The 19,333-nt window shown below is 41.2% G+C and overlaps 1 long non-coding RNA gene across 1 annotated transcript in view; it reads left to right on the top strand.

Annotated features, from left to right (window-relative positions):
• The window catches only part of LOC121043596 (uncharacterized), a 58,522-nt gene extending 41,414 nt beyond the window's left edge, over positions 1 to 17,108 (top strand). The window contains exons 3-4 of the long non-coding RNA XR_005796930.1: positions 6,200 to 6,249; positions 14,936 to 17,108. This is a non-coding gene — a long non-coding RNA (uncharacterized LOC121043596). The remainder of the gene's footprint in view (positions 1 to 6,199; positions 6,250 to 14,935) is intronic.
• The last annotated feature ends 2,225 nt before the right edge of the window (positions 17,109 to 19,333 follow it).

Below are 19,333 nucleotides of genomic sequence, written 5' to 3'. Positions count from 1 at the left end.
ATGGACTGGCAACTCCCCGCCTCAAGCATCCACATCTCTATGCTCCTCAAAGAGTTGTTTTCTTGTACCAGGAAGCTTGCTGGGCTGCAGGAATGTGCAACCCCAAACAGTAGACATCAGGAGTCACTGCAGAAATGCCCCAGCCTTCTGGTTCTCCAGTGGGGCAGTTCTGAGGTGTGTCCCTCACTGTTTCTCAGGGCATCTCAAGCAGGATTAAACCACAATTTCCCATGGTCACAACCTGCTTGTTAATACACCTTAACATGGGCTGTTCTCCCTTCTCTGCCTCACTTTCCCCACCCTCATTTGTACTTCCTTGAATAACCTCCCAGATAAACTTCCTGCACCAAAGTTCTTGTGTCAAGGTTGAATTTTGGAGGTCAGAGTTTTATGAGACCTTCCAGTGCCAAACTTTCTGACTCCTGACCCTAACTCTTATTTTGTTGTTGTTGTTGTTGTTGTTGTTGTTGTTGTTTGTTTGCTTGTTTTTTAAAGCAAGCTTCATGCCCAGCATGGAGCCAAACACAGGACTTGATTAATTACCTTGAGGGCAAGACCTGAACTGCGATCAAGAGTTGGACACTCAGGGGTGTCTGGGGAGCTCAGTCAGTTGCGGGTCCAACTCTTGATTTTGGCTCAGGTCATGGTATCTCAGTTCTTGGAATCTAGCCCCTTGTCAGGCTCTGCACTGACAGTATGGAGCCTGCTGGAGATTCTCTCTCTCCCTCTCTCTCTGCCCCTCCCCCACTCTCTCCCTTTCTCAAAATAATAAATAAACTTAAAAGAAAAGTCAGATGCTTAGCTAACTGAGCCACCCAGGCACCCTTCTTATACTCTTTAGTTCAAAATTTTGTAAGCAAATCTGACTTGTCCAGATCAAGGATGACACATGTGTTCCTGGTTCGCTTAGGTACGGGGTAGGTGGGGAGGCAGTGAGCTTAGTGTTATTTAGGACATGAATGACATTTCTTGCACATCTGACTTATCCATGCCGCGTGTTGTGCTGGACAATGGGACACAGAGAACAAAACCCAATCTCTGTCCTTAAAGAGTTCTAGTTGGGAAGTAGACTTATAAATAATACTTATATCACCAAATGGTAAGTTCTATAACAGTGGGGGGGGGGGGAGAAGTAACAAGTATTATAGAAGTAAAATAATTACGGGTTGGGGCATTGAAGGATGGGTTGAAGGTCATCAGGAGAAAGGGTTTAGAGAGGATTTTCCAGGTAGAGGGCAAGGTATGGAGCAATGAGAACACAGACTGCTCCCTGGCTGCTAGACAGTATCTTACCTTAGCAACTTCTCTTTGTGTTTTGTTTTCTTCCTGAGAGGAATGATGAGGCTTCATGGGACAAGCCCAGATGCTCTGAGTTTAAGCCTTCTTTTATTTTCCACATCAACGGGGAAGGTGTCCACATGTCTTGAAGTCAGGGAACATATCACTTTACAGTAGAGGGAGAAAAGTATTAGAGGATGGTGGAAAATGGAAAATTGGAGCACAGAGCCAGTGATAAGCAGTTAGTTTTATATGGTTCATGGTAACTGTTCCTGGAGTCATCAGGAGTAATATTTATAATCAGATAAGTTGATGCTTTCTTAAAATTTTTTATGTTTATTTATGTTTGATAGAGAGAGAGTGTGAGTTGGGGAGGGGCAGAGAGAGAGGGAGACAGAATCTGAAGCAGGCTCCAGGCTCTGAGCTGTCAGCACTGAGCCTGACGCGAGGCTCAAACCCATAAACTGTGAAATTGTGACCTAAGCCGAAGTTGGACACTTAACCAACTGAACCACCCAGGTGCCCCTATAATCAGATAAGTTGATGCTTTGGATGAGTGTCTATGGCTCTCCTGCTTCTGGAAAGCCAAATTACCTGTCTTCTGCAGACCTGTAAGAGGCTGTCTTCACATGGAAGAGACCTGACAGTGAGGATGACATTGAAAATATTTAACCACCATATTGTAGATGCTAAACCAGTCAGAAGACACAGTTCCATAGACATCGGGATGGTTGGACAAAGTGTGTGCAGGCTGAACCCCAGCCCTATCTTGGGGACCATCAAACCTGACACTTGTTTGGCAGAAGAGGTTAAAGGACTTACCCGAGACCGTGTGGTGACAGGGCTAGGAGTGGGACCCAGGTCTCCTGCATTTACCCTCCAACCGTCTCCACTGCAGCCCCTGACCTCAAGGCCTAGGGGAGACAGGTGGAGGCCCTACTGGTTTATCCTAGACTTGACTCATACCCATGGCTGTCCATGGGCAGGATGTCTGATTCTCTAGAGATCCCAAGTGGAAAAAGCTTTTGTACCTCCACTCTGAGAATTACAGCTCTTACACTGTTTATGCTAGTGTTGAAAATTCTTTATCCACTGGTAAATGAACATCTACCATTTATGTAATTGAAAGCATAATTTATTTGCAAATAAAATATGTTACATAACATATGGCAAAGGATGCAGGGAAATAGCTTTTTTTTTAAATATTTATTTGTTTTTGAGAGAGAGAGAAAGAGCACAAGCAGGGGAGAGGCAGAAAGAGAAGGGGACAGACAGAGGATCCGAAGGTGGGTTTTGTGCTGATAGCAGAGAACCCAATGCAGGGCTCAAACCCATGAACCACAAGATCATGACTTGAGCTGAAGTCAGACACGACTGACTGAGCCACCCAGGCACCCCTGGGAAATAGTATTTTTTAAAGTTGCCTATCAGACTTGTTATGATGAGCACCAGGTGCTGTATGTAAGCAGTGAATCATGGGAATCTACCCCCAAAACCAAGAGCACGCTGTATACACTGTATGATAGCCAACTTGACAATAAATTATATTAAAAATAAATAAATAATAAATAAACATTGCCTATCGGATGTGCAATATGTCACTATTATTTTCCTTAAATCCACCTAATTCTGACTCCAAGTCCCCCTCCTGCCAGACTTGTGAGAAAGGTAACTATCCACCTGCCACTTTCCAATCCACAGGCTTGTACAGAAGTCCAGGGGTCTTATGTAACACCAGGGCTCGGCCTTCTCATTATTATTCATTTGTTCAATAAATATTTATTGAACACATACCATGTGCCAAGCCTGACTTGGGGCTGACAAGTAGTGATGTACAAAAGAGATTAAATCTTTGCCCTCTATGTTCCAGGCTGAGTAGTACTCTGTTCCTCACCTGGGGCCCAGGAGGCACTCATTGGCCATGCTGGGATTGGGCCTTGCTCATGTAGCCTCTCCCCACTGGATGCTGCCTATCTAGACACTGCCAGGAAGCAGGGAGAAGACACCCATCTTAGATGATTCTGCACTTTTTCCTGAAGGGGACCTCTTCTCCTAGACTCATCACTTCTCAAAGGCATCCTCCCTCAGCCCTCCCTCTCCAGACCACCCTTCATGGTGCTTCAAGGCACAAACATTTTTTTTTTAAGATCATAAATGTTACATTTATTTCATGTTGTAATACACATGTATCAGAATACTCAGAACAAAATTTACCATCTTAACCATTTTTTGTGTTCTATGGCTCTCCTGCTTAGTACCAAAGTGCATTTTACCTGAAGAGGCTGCATCCAATTTTGAGCTCGGCTCAAATTTTCCAGGCAAAGCATTGCAAAGCCTGGAAGTCAGTTTGAATGAAGGGAAAGGGAACCAATGTAATATTTCAGGCAACCAACCTGACATATAAACATCCCAACTGTCAAACCAAGCTACAGTGCTGACTTGTCCATGCTGAACTTTATACCACATTCTCACTATGTACATTTGGCCAACAATGTGTGTGTGTGTGTGTGTGTGTGTGTGTGTGATTGTGTGTGCACATGCATGTGTCCCACAGCTGGGTCTCGAAAGACTCTTGAAAGACTCAGTGGTTTGGTCTAATACCAGATCACTTTCCATTAAGATTCCTGCTGCCCCTTCCTGATCTCCCAAGTAGGAGATCAACCTCCACAGCACTTCAAACTAATGCCCACTGTCAGCTGGGAAAGTCCATGATAAGCCCATGCTGGGTTAAAGTATTTTCTGATCAACTCCTAAGGATCATTCGGGGATATCGACGTTGTAACTGGGGACACTGAAAACTAAAAAGCTCCCAAGACACAGAAGAATGGATCCATAAGGATAGAATTTCATTCATTGTGACAGGACAAGATTTTTGGATGGAAGAATAGTTTTGTGCTTCACTCTCTTATAAGGATAATCTTGTGATTTTCACATGTTTATCCAGCATTAAAAAGGGAGGGGTGTTTTGCAGTGCTCTTCCTTGGCAATTTCATCTTCTGCAAATGGTATAAGCCATGGACTCTGATTTCCAATTTCTCCCTGAGTTCTGTTTTCATAAATCCAACTTCCATCAGGATATACTCATGGAATCTCAAATTCAATATGTATACTACCAAAACACCTCTTCCTGGTGTTTCTAGTTCTATTAATGGGGTTTTTCTCCCTGTCCTTTGTGTTTACAATCTTCAAATGATCTCTGGGTCTTTCCTTTCCCTTGCTTCCCATATCTAGGTAATTAGAATATTCTGCATATGTGATCTCCATAAGATCTCTCAATGTATTCCTTTCCATCTCCTCCTCCATCAACCTCCTCATCCTGGATCTCCTGAGCTTTTACCTGGACTATTGCAGTAATTTCAAAGTTGGTTTCTTCACATTGGTGTCTGGTCACTCCTATGATGGTCTAGATTAATCGTCCTGGTTATGTTTTCAATCATATTACTAGATGGTGAGGACTACATTTTATTCCTTTTTATATCCCAGTGCCTTTACATAGTAGGTGCCCAATAAAGGCTGGATTGAATTTATGTTGTTTCCAGTGGCTTTCAATTCCCTCTGTTTAACAGAAGGGGTTATCATTTAACTAAGCTAACTGCTTTTCTGCAAATATTCACTATACTCTAATACCCACACTTTTGGTACTTTCTTTTCCATTTGGAATGTACATCTATTAAAATTCTGGTCATTCTTCTTTATCTTTTAAATAAATTTTTTTAATGTGTATTTATTTTTGAGAGAGACAGAGACAGAACGCGAGTGGGTTAGGAGCAGAGAGAGAGGGAGACACAGAATCCGAAGCAAGGTCTAGGCTCTGAGCTGTCAGCACAGACCCCGATGTGGGGCTTGAACTCACAAGCTGTGAGATCATGACGTGAGCCGAAGTCGGACGCTCAACCGACTGAACCACCCAGGCACCCTTCATTGTCTTTTTTATATCAAAAAATTTTTAATGAGAAGCATATATTACTTTTTAATATAAAAAGCCCTCAACATTTTAAATTTAGTATGTTTGAAATATTTCATGATAAAATGTATTTGAATCCTCCCCATCTAGACTATTATTTAGACATTTAAAATTGTAGTTATGGGGTTTATTATTGTTTTCTTTTTTAAGTTTATTTATTTATTTTTAATTTTTTTGATGTTTATTTTTGAGAGAGAGAGAGAGAGAGCATGGGGGGGGGGGGAAGGGCAGAGAGAGAGGGAGACACAGAGTCTGAAGCAGGCTCCGGGATCTGAGCTGTCAGCACAGAGCCCGAAGCGGAGCTCAAACCCATGAACTGTGAGATCATGACCTGAGCTGAAGTTGAACACTCAACCGCCTGAGACACCCAGCACCCCAGTTTATTTATTTATTTTGAGAGCAAGCAAGCATGAATGGGAGACGGACAGAGAGAGAATCAAAAGCAGGCTCCATGCACTGTCAGTGTGGAGCCTGATGTGGGGCTTGATCTCGTGAGCTGAAATCAAGAGTCTACACTTAATTGACTAAACCACTCTGGTACCCCTATATGCTACTGTTTTTTACAGTTTTTTGCATTTGAGATTTTCATAATAAAAATTTTAAAGATACTTACCAAATCTGTATAAGAACATAATAATATTTATAATTTTAGGTGGAAAAAGAAGCATGTAGTAATTGTTAGTGATGGTCACTGATAGTTCCCATTCTCCTTCCTAAGCGCTTCCTTGGAGTTATGTGTGGTCCTTTGTGCTTCACTCTCTGATAAGGATAATCTTGTGATTTTCACATGTTTATCCAGCATTAAAAAGGGGGGGGGGGGGGTTTTGCAGCGCTTGCTGCAAGCAAGCGTGACTTGCTTTGGTCAAGTAAGTGTGATGGGAATACTGTGTATAACTTCTAGATGGAAACCCTGAACAGCCACAGTATGACCATCATATTTATTTTCCCCTGTTACAGATTCTGACAATGTGCCAGGTGGTCAAAACTCCATTAGCCTGAGTCCCTGAGTAAGTATGACATGGAGCAGAGGCTCTGCTGACCTAAGATGGATGGGTAGCATAAGTGGGAAAGAAACTTTTGTTCTTCTAAGCCACTGATGTTTGGGGGTTGTTTGTCGCTGCAGCATAAGCTAGCCAATTCTGATTGATACAGAGCGGGAGGTAGCTTCAGGCATTGTAGATAACCAGGTACTCTGAAGGCCTTATAACCACAAAAGAACTGAATCATTTTTTTTTAATGTCTATTTATTTTTGAGAGAAAGGGACAGAGTGCGAGCGGGGGAGGGGCAGAGAGCGAGGGAGACACAGAATCTGAAGCAGGGTCCAGGCCCTGAGCTGTCAGCACAGAGCCCGACATGGGGCTCAAACCCACGAACTGTGAGATCATGACCTGAAGTGAAGCTGGTCACTCAACTGCCTGAGCCACCCAAGCACCCCAGAATTGAATCATTTTTTAAATACATTGCTGGGCGTGTCGGTAGTGAGGGAATTGTCTAAGGACAGCTCTTCTCCCAAAGAATGCTTTGAAACCAGAACTTGGAGTCAGAGTGCTAGGAAAATAAGAAAATTGGGTTGTCCTGAGAGCCAGTGCAAATTAGTAGCAGTGTTAGAAGCTCTAAAGCATCACAAGATGGGGAAGCCAAGAATCTGAGACTTCTGCATTAGGCCAGGACACCCCAAAAGGGGCAGAAGGTCTCAGGTTGGTATTTTCCCTCTACCCCCCCCAAAAAACAGAAACAAATACTCACAGTAGGAAGGCCATTAAGAGACATGTTTGAGTTCAAATCTGAGATCACCGAGCCCAGAAGGAGGCAGTCCACTGAGAGAGAGAGAGTTGGCAGAAAAACAAACATCCAGTCTGACCCCAAGAACTTCGAATACTGGAATTCTCAGATATAGGATATATTTTTTAATTTACAAAAATGGCCAAAGCAATGATTTAAGTGCTAAGCACCACTGCAAAAATGTTTTTAATTTTAACTTATTTACTTGTCATAACAGTTCTATGAAGCAAGTATTACTATTATCATCCCCATTTTACTTTATTTTTTTAAAGAATAATACTTATTTTGTTAGGTTTATTTATTTATTTGTTTGTTTATTTATTTATTTATTTTTGAGAGAGACACAAAGAGAGCACAGGGGAGGGGCAGAGAGAGAGGGTGACAGAAGATGTGAAATGGGCTCTGTGCTGACAGCAGAGGGCCCTATATGGGGCTCAAACTCCTGAGCTGTGAGATCATAACCTGAGCCAAAGTCAGGTGCTTAAGGAACTGAGCCGCCCAGGCACCCTAGTCACCCCCATTTTATAAATGAAAAAGCTGAGGCACACAGAGATTAAGTAAATTGTCCCAGGTCAACATTTCTTAAGTGGTAATGCTACGATTTGGATTTAGGTAGTTTGATTCTAGAGTCTGCAGTCTTCACCACTACGTTTTGCTGCCTTTCTAACGTAGAATTGGAGCATACGAAGAATTTAAAGAAATAAGGGGTGGGGGGAGGGGAATACCAAAGATAAGCAAGCAACAAAGGACCCTCAGGGATGACAGGTAGATTTGAAGAAGAGGAATAAAAGAACCCGTAGAAATGAAAATAAAATGGTTGAAAGTAAACATTTGATGAACATGTTAAATGTCTGAAGAGGTAATTAGTGAATTGAAGAACTGTCTGCAGAAAATATCCAGAAGGTGACATGGGAAAGAAGGGAATGGAAAGTATGAACGGGAAGGTTAAAGATATGGAAGATAAAATGGGAATGTCTAATACATATTTAATTGGAGTTTTGGAAGAAGAGGATAGAGAAAATGGAGGGCCTAATATGTGAAGTAATAGTAGCTGAGAATTTTTCAGAACTGATGAAAAGACCTAAATCCACAGATATAGGAAATAGCATATCCCTAGCATGATAAATTAAGAAGAAGTTTATGTCTTAAACATGTTTGTAGGGAAACTGGAGAACACCAAAGACAATGAGAAAATCTCCAAAGCATCTTGGGAGAAAAGAAACAATCACCTACAAAGGACTGACACAGACTGTTAGTGGACTTACCAATAACAACAGTAAATGCAAGGAGACAGTGGAATAATATATTCAAAGTGTTGAAAGGAAATAACTGTCCACTGTATATCCGGAAAAGCTAAGGCTCATGAATGAGAATAAAATGAAGACATTTTCAGATGAACAAAATCTAGCAGAACTTTACTAAAAGAACTCACCTCATACCCATCCTTTAAGGTTCATCTCAAATGTTATTTGTTGCATTGGTGGTATAGCAGTGAGCACAGCAGCTGCCTTTCAAATGTTATTTCTTCCATGGAGCTCTGGCCTAATTCCCCTCTTTTGAATTTTAGTAGCATTTTATTTGATCCTTTCTCATGATGCTTATCAAATTCACAGACGGAGATTATACGTGCCTGTTCTTAAGAGCTCCCCCCGCCACCCCCACCACTGCTCTTACCCTCTCTCGTTAAAGGCCCCTGGAACACTTTGGTGTCTAACTCACCTTAACTTTTTGTATAGTTCCTATCATAATACATGCATGTGATAGGTGTTTAATAAGTATTTGTTGAGGCCCACTGGTCAGTCTTTTCCAGTGTTTCATAAACTACCAGTTTACAAAGATGTTCCCTTCCAAGGGGGTGTTATGGTCAAACCCTCTTCAAAAATGCTGCATAGAGGACCATATCTCCCTCCTGGAGATCCATGGTTTAATTTGTTTTACTCACCAGTTCCTCAAATCATTTGATTATAGAACAACTTCTTCTACTCTTTACTCCATGAATATTGCAAGAGACTGGTGTTTTTAAGAACACATTTACTACAGAAGACAATGACTTATTTGACTGTCCAAGCCAGAGAGTCAACATTTTGGATCCTAGCTCTATTAACAACTAACCACATAATTAGGTTTTTAAAAGATATTTTATTTATTTTTGAGAGCTCGAGTGGGGAAGGGACAGTAAGAGGGGAAAGAGGTCTGAAGGGGGCTCTGTGTTGACAGCAGCAAGCCCAATGTGGGGCTCAGACTCACAAACCATGAGATCATGACCTGAGCCAGAGTTAGATGCTCAACCGACTAAGCCACCCAGGTGCCCACCACATAATTAGTTTTAAGTCATGTGTCCTCTGGCTCCTTATTTGTGACACATCATAAGCAGGCGGCCCCTTCAAATTCTCAAGTTCCATGAATTAAAGGGCATTGTGTCTTCCAGTCAATCAGTCAGTCATTCTACGCATATTAAATTCCTCCTGTGTGGCAGTGTGCAAAATACTGTGCATATAATGGTGAGTAGATTGGCATGCTTTCATTTTGCTACCAGTGGAGAATGATTTTCTAGAGCAATTGGAACATTGTTCTTTGACTTCCAGAGTCAAATTTCTTCTTGTTAAAAATTGAGCATTTACCATCTCATTTATTATGTGTATCAGGTTGTGGAATGAATGTTTAGAATCTAAATTTATGGTCTGTCTAGGCTTATGATTCTATTTTACCCAAGAGCTACATTGTAAGAATCAAAAATTTAACATCATCGGGGTGCTTGGGTGGGTCAGTCAGTTGAGCATCGGCTCAGGTCATGATCTCATGGTTTGTGGGTTTGAGCCCCGCATCAGGCTCACTGCTGTCAGTGTGTAGCCCGCTTTGGATCCTCTGTCCCCCACTCCCCGGCTATCTCTGTCCCTCCCCTGAGCACTCTCTCTCTTTCTCTCTCTTTCAAAAATAAATAAACTTAAAAAAAATTCAACATGATCACTTAAGTGATCTTTACATTTTCATCTGTAACTCTGTGTTTGCATCTTTAACGGTCTTTGTAAAAGTACAATCCTCTGTAGTTTAAAAGGGAAATTCTAGGGGCACCTGGGTGGCTCAATCGGTTAAGTGTCCGACTTCAGCTCAGGTCATGATCTCGCGGTCCGTGAGTTCGAGCCCTGCATCAGGCTCTGTGCTGACAGCTCGGAGCCTGGAGCCTGCTTCAGATTCTATGTCTCCCTCTCTCTCTGCCCCTCCCCTGCTCATGCTCTGTCTCTCTCTGTCTCAAAACTAAATAAAAACATTTAAAAAATAAATAAATATAAAAGGGAAATTCTAGTGATATGGCAGCTGCTGAACACTATTTTGTTCTAAGCATTCACGTGTATTATCTCATTTAATCCTTACAACAACCACAAGACCCAAGTACTAGTACTATTCCCATCTTACAGAGGTTCAATAACTTGCTCAAAGCCATACAGCTGGTGAAGCTGGATTTTGACCCAATGCAGTATGGATCTTGAGTCTGTGCTCTGAACTCTAATATTAAACTACCACTATTCTTCAGATATTGTCCAGAAGGTTTTCTGCTGGAAATTTAAGGCTTAGCATCTCTGAAAGTTTGAACAATCATATGAGATTTTTAAATGTCTAACTCCAGCCAGGTAGTATAGTGAAGAGGTAATGAAAAATTAAAAGCTTTTTCTTTTCTTGGCTAGGCACTAATCTTTGTGGTTATGAATATATCCATGTGCCAGAGAATTGCACTTTAGATAATAAGTTAACATGAAATTGTTGGTACAGTTCAAACCTGACAGCTCTGTGTGTCTGATGTGTTCTCTGAAAGTAACTTTAAAGATAAGACTTTACTCTCAAATCTGAAATAGGTTCTTTAAACATTTCCAACACCATATGGTATTTATGGAATTGTTTCAATTATATGGAGAAAAACTATAGTGCTAGGAGTAGAGGAATACTTTAATCATAAAATATTGTATTGTCAGAAAAGAAGCAAAATATAATCAAAGAAATGTGAACCAAGCACTGTCAGTGAGAATTCTTGGCATTTAATTTTAGAAGCCATCTTGCATGGAAATTAATAAAATATAAACACAGTACTTTATCTAGGATATGGCAAGAAACTTCAAGATTGTAATGTGCATTAAGATAACATTCCAAACGTATCCTTTCAAGTTTTCAGCCAAGAATTTGTTTTTACAATTTCTTTGCAGTTGGTAAATGGCTAGACTCTACTTGAGATATCAGTTTTCATGCTTATGGTCTCAATCCCATTGTGTGTAACTATTAACTTACTGTATGACCTTGACAAACTCACTCTCCTCCACCCCAACCCAGATGAAGGAGGTGGATCTCTTAGGCCCCTTCTGATTTTAAAATTCTGTGGCTCTAGCCTATGGATTATGACATAAACAACATAAAAAGTGCTTGCTAAAGGGATTGGATTTTAAAAATTTGGGCTACTTAAGCATCTTTAAGTGATCGACCTTAGAGCCAGTTACAAAGAGAATATAAACCATGGCAGCCAGTGCCTATCAGTGATTTACTTGGTTCTTGTGCTGGTTAGCAGCTACTGTGCTTGTTTCAAAACACCACGCACCTTCTGTGGTTCATAGAGACAGTCTGTTCATGTGCTTCCTTGGCTCCTCAACATGAATGGGGTCTGAGAGAGTCTGGACAAAAGAAGAAGTGATCACAATTGCCATGGTCCATGAGATGACCTTTAACACTCTCCTAGGCTGCAGGAAGGTGTGGACCCTGTGGTACACTGCCAAGATTCTCCCTGGAGACTGAGCTGCTTACCCCCCTAGCTACTTTGAGTGTTGACAAAGCTGCTGACAGTTCTTTAGCTCAGACCCTCTCAGGAGATAGCCTTTGGATGAAGAGAGCTGCTTTGCCCAAAGCCACCCCACTTCGGGCCAACCTACATCTAAAGACTGCAGATTCCATGAAGAGGCTGGTTAACTGCGAACCCTCTGCCCCAGTGAGGTCCAACTCTTAAGGAGCCATGTCAGAGCCTGAGCTCCCACAGTGTGGGCTGAGGTCTTTATTGCAACATCGGGGGCACGATAGTGCAGCTTCTCCTGTGGCCCACAGATGTCGCCCCTGAGCACTCTTCAGTTAACTTCCAGCCTCAGATAACTCTTTCTCAGAGTCCACTTCTGGGGATCCAGACCTGCCACAGAAACTTATGGACCTGAGTTCAAACTGGGGCTCTGCTTATTTCAACGCTGTGTCTAGGGGAAAATTTCCTTTTTAGTAAAATGGACATAATAATAACTATTTCACAGCATTGCTTATTCTAAGGAGATGAGGAAATGCACAAATGAGTCTAAAGCACATAGGAAATGATTAGTACCAATAATTAAACATTTATTGAGCCCTTATATGTCATGGTATGTACTTCACCACCACGAACTCCATGAGAATAACATCCCTATTTTACAAATGAGAAAACTGAGGTACAAAAAAGTTAAACAATGTCTCCATCATCACACAGCTAATAAAACAGTCAAGAATTCAAGTCCAGGCAGCTGGACTGTAGAACCAGCACTCATAGATAAAACCTTACAGCTTCCCATTGCTAAACGAAAATTTTTAAAGTATTTGGGTGATGACAAATAAAAGCCCAATAATGTCACCTGATTCCAGAGGACCTTTAAAGCAAGGCAATTGTAAAAGAAAAATTTTACAAATAATTTTGGTATCCCTATTGTTTATATTTTTGTGTTGCTATAGATTATGCTTATTTATGCTTCAGATCAACCCTTTTTCATCAGGAGACTAAATGAAACAGTTGGAAGGTAGGGGCTCCTACCCTGTGATGTGATGGTAGTTGATCTGTGAGATCATTTATTTTTGTTGTTTGTTTCTATTTAATGAAATGTGAACTGAATTTCTATTTCACTGAAAATATACTAAGTACAAGGTGAAAAAATAAATAAAGCAATGACATGTTTCACTATTAGGTTGTAATTTGGTATACTAATAGGGTTTTTGTTATATCATATTACCTAGGATTTTAAGTATCTCCCTCCCTCTGTCATTGGGAAGTACATTGTAATGGGGGAGGGGGCACTCTGGCAAAGGCCTCTGCCATGCCCTTCCTGACCCCTCATTTACAGTCTACCCTTGTGTTCACTTCAGACTAGTCTGTTATTATCCAATGGAAGGCCTTTGTTTCACATTTCACTTCTAACCTAAACACATTTATGCCATAATTTTTATCTTAGGGGATAATGTGTTAACAATGCTTGTTTGGACCCCTGTTATACTTTTAAGGTCAGGGATGTCTGTTTTACTCTTTAAGGCACAATCTGTTAAAGATTTTATGATTTGCAAACAAAGTGGTTTTTCATCTTCTGCTTTTAGATAACTAAGGTATAAGAGAGATCCTTCTACACCAGATACATTAAACATCTAAATAATTTATAGCTCCAGGTATGTTTGCCAGACTAGCATAACTGAATAAAGTCAACAGATTAAATGTTCCCTTGGCAATCAGTAAGGGTATGAGATACAGCACCTGGGCTGCCCCATTGGGTCTCGTTATTAAATCACAAGCAAGAGCTCAGTATCCCAGGGTCCCAGGTGACAGGTAGGAGCTGACTTGGGAGGATGGAGTCATCGCAGTCATTAACCATGACTTAGGAAGAGGGACTCTCTTAGAACAATTGAGATAGAGAAAGAGAAGGAGGGAGGGGGGGAGGAGGAGGAAAGACAGACAAAGAGAGGGGTGTTGGGGAGAGACTATATGTTTCAGTGAGGCATATTCTAGTTATTTATATGTCACTAAATTGGGAATTCATCAACATAATAGTGTGTATTTGTGCAATCTCAGAGAAAAAGTTAAAAAGAGTTAGGGAATATTTTGTATATGTAACCACTATCACTATCAAGGTCAGAACAAGAACTTGCTAGAAAAATAGACAATATTTCCCTCTTTCTAATTTTTTAGAAAGGTTTTGACCAGCACCTGGTCAAACGTCTCTTTGCCTAGAGAAGGGACGTTTGGTCTACAGAGCTGATGGCAGCAAGAGAAACATCAGAGCACAGGATCCGGGGAGTTACATGTAATCTCCAGTCTAATTCTTGAGGGTTTTAAGTGTCAGAGACCAGTCATCTCATCTTTAACAAAGGGAATTTATTGACCAAAATATATTTTTAAATTTGCACATCTAATGATGGGAGAGTTCAGATGATCTGTGAAAAGTTGGGGTGAGGGAGTAGCAAGCATACATTTAGTCAGTGGAAATCCAATTTTTAGATCATATTCATTGCACCCAGTGGACAAAAAGGGTCCCATTCAAAAATAAATAAATAAATACCTCTCTCCTCTCTAAATGTCTCATGGGAATTGTATGTGCTATAAGGAAAATATGAAAGGCAGAACTGTGCTTATACTTTTTTTTAATGTTTATTTACTTTTGAGAGATAGCATGAGAGTGAGGTAGGGGCAGAGGGAGAGGAAAGAGAGGATCCAAAGCGGGCTCTGTGCTGACAGCAGCAAGCCGATGCAGGGCTCGAGCCCACAAACCGCAAGATTGTGACCTGAGTTGAAGTCAGACACTTAACTGACTGAGGGACCCAGGTGCCCCTATGCTTATACTTCTTAACTATTGTCAGCACAGCTTATCTGGAGATGAATGGGATAAGAAAAAGAGAAAACAAACATTCCAGGTGTATTGTATACTGTTGGCTTTAGTAATCACTAGACTTCTGGTTCTATGATAGCTCCTTTGGGGTGGTGTAAGAATTGGAAGGAGACGGGAGAAGGGTGTGTGTGTGTGTGTGTGTGTGTGTGTGTGTGTGTGTATGATGATTTAGAGCTCCTAACCTACAAAATATCTGAATTTAAGGTAAAACCATTAAATCAGGTTCATTGCTGAATCCTCACAGGGCACACTAACCTTTTCATTTTCATTTAGGAAGAAAGGGTGGAAGAGAAGCTTCCCATGCTTGGTATATAAATATGGCCTTGAAAATGTCCACAGACGTGTTGTTGTCTTGTTGAGTCTGCAGCCAGGAAGGCAGAAATCTCTGCAGCAAAGCAGGTGTGAACGTCCCCCTATTTCAGAGGCAGCTCTCTTTGAAGCTGGAAAATCAAGGACGCTGGTACCTTCAAGGAAACAAGGATATAATTATCACAACCCCCAACTGGCCGGTGACCTTCCATTCCTCAGGCCACCCTACTCCCTTCACTGGCCCCGGCCCAGGTCCTCACAGACTCAGAGCTCTGTGTCCCAGACCGCTAAGACCGGGGAACAACCCCCTCACGCACCCTTTGAAAGCATTCTTAATCTCTCTCTACTGCACTGCTCTTTCAGACATAAATCCGCCAGCCCAGGGGGCCTCTGAACCCCCCACGGAGGGAGGCCCATTCAGGCCCAGCGGAGTCTGAACAGCTTAGGGGTAGAATTTATGCTTCCTCTCACCTGTGCCATCTGTCTGTGGCCCCTACTCTAGTCTGCTTTTGAAGGTTTGAACATGACCCCCCAGCTTTTTGCCAAGTCTGCCATCATCACCTCAGTCACAGAAGCAGACTTCTCAAGGCCATTGGAAGCTAATAACAGTGACTCTCAACTTCATTATTATACTTGAAATGTTGAAAGCAGAAGCCTAATAAAATGAGCTCAGAAAAAACAAACCAAGCTATAAATTATCATGTGAAAAGAGTGGCTGAAGAACTCATCTCCTCGGAATACCTAAGGACTGTTTCTCAGCTACAGCAACAATCTGGTATTTGGTTTCTTTCCCTTCACTGTGCAAAAGCCTTGGCTGTGTTCTCTTAGCACAGATTCTTTTCTGCTTCTATGAGTCGACTGTCCAGAATCAGGAGTTACACAACACTCCCCACCCAACTCCTTCACACACACACACACACACACACACACACACACTCCCTACCCAGCCTTGGTCCACTGAATTGTAATAATTCTTTTTGACCATAAGGAATTTATCCTACATTATCACCAATCAGTACTCATTGCAATTATTTATTTTAAGATAAGAGTAAAAGTCCACTTCCTTAACTTCATAAAGACTATTTATGCTAAACTGATGTATTTAATGAAAAAACACCAGAAGCATTATTCCCTGTAAAATTAGAAGCAACTTAGGGATGCCCCTATCACTGTTACTATTATACAATGTTTTGGAAATTCTAGACCTTTTCAGGGGATATTTAGCAATATCTGGAACCATTTTGTCATCACAACTTTGGGAACTGGAGTGCTATTGGCATCTGGTGGGTAGAGGGGAGGAATGCTGCTAAATATTCTGCAAGGCCCAGGAAAGCCCCCACAACAGAGAATTCTCCAGCCCAAAGTGTCAATAGTGCTGAGGGTAAGGGACCTTGCTCTATACAATGCAACAAAACGTGAAACATAAATAAGAGAAAAAAGTTTAAAAAATAACTAATTTTTATTATCATTAATTGCAAAGAACATGTATCACCTAGAAAAGCAAACCAAAAATACTGAACTATGCATTATTAAAGTTCATAAAATAGTAAATAATGCAGCTGGCTAAAAATTTTTTCAATTCTGTGAGAGACTGAAGAGTCTTTCATTTTCCTGCAGGTTTATTTATCTATTCTACAAAAATTTCCTGAGAACAAAAGGGTTGGTTTTATAAAAGAACATTTAAGAGATATAAGATGACTTTTACACTTTAAAACATGGAAGAGACTAAGAAATTTTAAAAACCAAGTCTATTAACACTGTAAGACAATATTATAGGAAACCCAAGTGGACATATCTTCCCAAACTATAAGCTAGACTGGAGACTTTTTAAAAAAGATTTGTTTAAAGTATGAAAACATTATTTGGGGGTAGTAAACACACACACACACACACACACACACACACAAATACTCCTTTTAGCAGATAAAAACTTCCTCAGTATTTTTTAATGAGGGTAGTACTCTAATGCATCATTGGAAATCTAAATAGTCCATCACAATACATAATTACGGTCCAGTAGATGAAGCTTCTTGAGGGGACAGCCCATATCTTATTCATCTTTCTATCTCCATAATTGACACATACCAAGAACCCAATGTTTATGAATTAATGAAATAAATAAAAACATTAACAGTGAGAGATGGTCTTTGAACTCACTATTCAAAAAGTTAACATAGAGCTACTGCAATTGTAATTAAGGATCTAAGAACCCACATCTGAAAGGCTGAATGAATGCTCAAGATTTTAATAGGAACTTTTTGCCTCATGTTGCAATTATAAAAAAGTACAGGCTAAAAATAGGATGAGTGAAGTGGAATCAACCAGCAATGTTTTACTAAGAACAGTAAACTCCATTTTTAAATGTTGAAGACTTGAAAGAACCTATTAATATCTATATGCACATAACGTAAGTCTCAGTGATTTCCTTGATCTTTTGTTCATTTTCATGACAAGCCTTCAGAACTTGAGAGGAAGGGAGGGAGGAGAGAAATAAAGGAAGGCCAGGTGGAAAGTCACAATCAGGAAATAATCAAAAGCTTTTGCTTTATCCCTTCCATCCAATCTCACAGGCTCTCCTGAGAACCTTTCCTCCTGAATGTTTAATAACATTAATTCCACAGTTTCAAAGGATTGAAAACCCAACAATCCAGTTTAATATAAGGTCATCCAAAATGCTCTGTTGGGATAGATTCAGGGTCCAGGAAGCCTCAGACAAGTTCACCAGAGAACATATTCCAGTATGTTCTCTTGTTCTGTTTGATATAAATTTCAAAGGTTAGGGATGAGAAAAATCACAGTTACTATTCAATGAGCACTTGCTATGTGCCAGACATCTTCCTAAAGAACTTTTCATACATCTTCCTGGCCAACCCTCACTACAGCCCTCCAGATGAGAAGACTGATGTAGTGGAGGTAAGACAAGAGGGCCAGGCCACCCATAAGCTGGCAAAGTCAGCTGCACCTGCCAGCCCCCAAATCTAGACTTATAAGTACCACACTGCAGGTATCTCCAGAACATGATATTTCTCTCAGTTGCCCATTTTTCATGGATTAATCATAAAATTTTCAGGTCAGCAAGCATTAGTGGGAAAGTATTAGCACACAAAGGAAGACAGGGAACATAAAGGGAGTACATGAAACAGTCTTTGTCTAGAGGACATGCTATCTTCTTGGAGAGACATGATAGGGAGCAGGCAGTGAATAATACTATCTGTAGAGAATGCTAACGCACTGTTCAAACACGGGTCAGAGTGGATAGTATAGCCAATAAACATGAGGATGATCGAGAAGCGGAAAAAGAAAACACCAGATGGCATTGTTAGGGAAAGTCTTATTGAAGCCCTGAGGATTTGATAGGACTCTCCCAGGATTTGGACAGGTTGCTCAGGTCGGTTTCTGCCCACCTAGGCTGCCAGACCAATGGTGGCCAGGCATGGGTCTGTTCAGGATGCAGATCATGGAGCAGAGCTTGACCAAGAGACAGGACCCAGGGTGGCCCCCAAACCAGAAGCCAGGAAGCCCATCCTGAAGTGGAAGCACTAGGCCAAAGGCAGGAAGCAGGAGCAAGGCAAAAGGGAGGAACTAGAGAGCTCAGACCAAAGTTAGGGACTTGGGGAGAAAGGCAGAAATGAAATCTGGAGAGCCTTCCTAAGCTTCTTCATCCCAAAGGCAGACACTCCTAATGGGACGTAGACCCCCAGCTATGAGTGGGGAGCAAGCTGTAAAGGATGTTGAGGAGGGCTGGAGAGGAATGAGTGTGTGAGTATGGTCTGGGGGATTAAGAAAGAGCCAGCCAGTCTAGAATGGAGGGTGCATTTGTGGGGAGTAGTATCAACGGGATAGGCAAGATGAGACCAGCTGAGAGACGAGAGGACCAAGGGCAACAGCTTATCAAGATACATAGGCAGATCTACAGTTTGATGGACAAGTATACATTCACATGATCAATATGACTGTTTGGGACTGGTTAAGTCCTATTTCTTATTCCATCACCTGCCAAATTGTGAATCTCAGCTCTGCCACTTACCAGCTGTATGATCTTGAGGAAATTACCTAACTTCTCTGTGCCTCCATGTTCTCATCTTTAAGATGAGCATAATAATAGTGTCTACCTTCTAGGGTCATTGTGAGGACTGAACAGGTTCATATATGTCACCTGTACAGCACGGGGCCTGGCATGTGCAAGTGTAATGTGAGGGATTGCTGTCTATCATTCCTTCCCCATATTCACCATTGTAGATTGAGGACTCACAATAGAGGGGGGCATAGAGGGAATGGGGGGAGGGTATCTCACAGTCATATCTTCTCTTAATCACATGAATTATAAATGCATCTTTTGGAAAGTGCTCAGCTCCTGAATAT

This window comes from Herpailurus yagouaroundi, unplaced genomic scaffold (genome assembly GCF_014898765.1).
Source record: "Herpailurus yagouaroundi ecotype Mexico unplaced genomic scaffold, PumYag 187, whole genome shotgun sequence".
Classification (NCBI taxonomy): domain Eukaryota; kingdom Metazoa; phylum Chordata; class Mammalia; order Carnivora; family Felidae; genus Herpailurus; species Herpailurus yagouaroundi.
This window is presented reverse-complemented; position numbering and strand designations above follow the sequence as displayed.